Here is a 1259-nt window from a genome sequence, read left to right on the forward strand (position 1 = left end):
TTGTTTGTGTTGACGAAGCCGGGGTCGGGTGGAGGGAAGGTATCTTGGGTCTCTTTTAGGGCTAACCAGGGAAGAAAGTTTTGTACCTTGTATGATGAGTCTTTTCACGATTTTAAGAATTTTTATTTCAAGGTCCGGGCTACTGGGGACGTCCGACCTTTCTTTCTAGATGAGAGTGGGGAGCCTTCTTTTCCTCTTTGTTGGCAGGAGAATGTAGTGTCTACTAAGTATACCTTTGAGAGTCTAGATGAGGTGGAGCAGGCTTTTGTGGGTGTGGTAAGCAGTTTATGGGGTCGGGCACCTCACTTGGACACGAAGAAAATGTTGGGAGATCCAAGCCTTCTCCGTTCCGAGTTAGGTAGTTCCCGACCCTCCGAGGTTATCTTTTTAGTATTTTAGCTTTGCTTGTCTTTGTTTTGGTGGAATTTCTGTTTTGGTGATTCTTTTTCTTTTTATTTTTGCAGAGATTTCTTCTCAGGCGGATTCCATGAAGTTCCTTCGTCGGACGAAGAAGTCTGTGGCTGCTCGAAATATCGAGGCTGGGGAGGCTTCTGCCCGATCTTCTTCGAAGAAGGCTACTGTGGGTGTCACTACTCGGTCGAAGACTATTCCGACTCCCCAGTTCCGACCTATAACTCAAGATCCTCCGACCTCTGGACCTGGTAGCTCTTCCCCGCCTTCGTCCTCGGGTCCTCCTCCCAAGAAGCAGAAGACCTCTCAAGAGCTTGCGGGTTTTAATGATAAGGATTTTGATGCTCTTGGTTGGGTTGAACATCATATTCTCCCTCAGACTTTTATTTCTACTGATGATGTGTCTATGGAGCACCATTTTCAGTATATGGCGCGGAGCTGTGTCCGGATGGCTAGTCTTCATGCCGCTATTGCCCGGGAGTTCAAGAAATCCCCCCTTGGTGCGGCCAGTTCCCGACTTGAGAAGGCTCAGTCTGAGTTCGAGAGGATTAGTGAACTGAAGGCTACTAGGATTGCTGAGCTGGAGGCATCTTTGGAGAAAGAGAAAGCTAAAGCTACCGCGGCTGTGGCGGCAGCGAATGCATCTGAGGAGATGGCGAAGGCGGCGAAGGAGAGTTATACTCGGACATATACTGAGCTTGTGGAGACAAAGGAGAGATTGCAATCCACTCAGGATGATTTTTACGAGCTAGAAGGACATGTGGCTAAGGGCATGGATGCTATGTTTGAAAATTTAAAGGCTCAGGTCCGGGTTCTTGCTCCTGACCTGGATCTGAGCTTATTCAGTA

The sequence above is a fragment of the Arachis duranensis genome, chromosome 3, assembly GCF_000817695.3.
Source record: "Arachis duranensis cultivar V14167 chromosome 3, aradu.V14167.gnm2.J7QH, whole genome shotgun sequence".
Lineage (NCBI taxonomy): Eukaryota > Viridiplantae > Streptophyta > Magnoliopsida > Fabales > Fabaceae > Arachis > Arachis duranensis.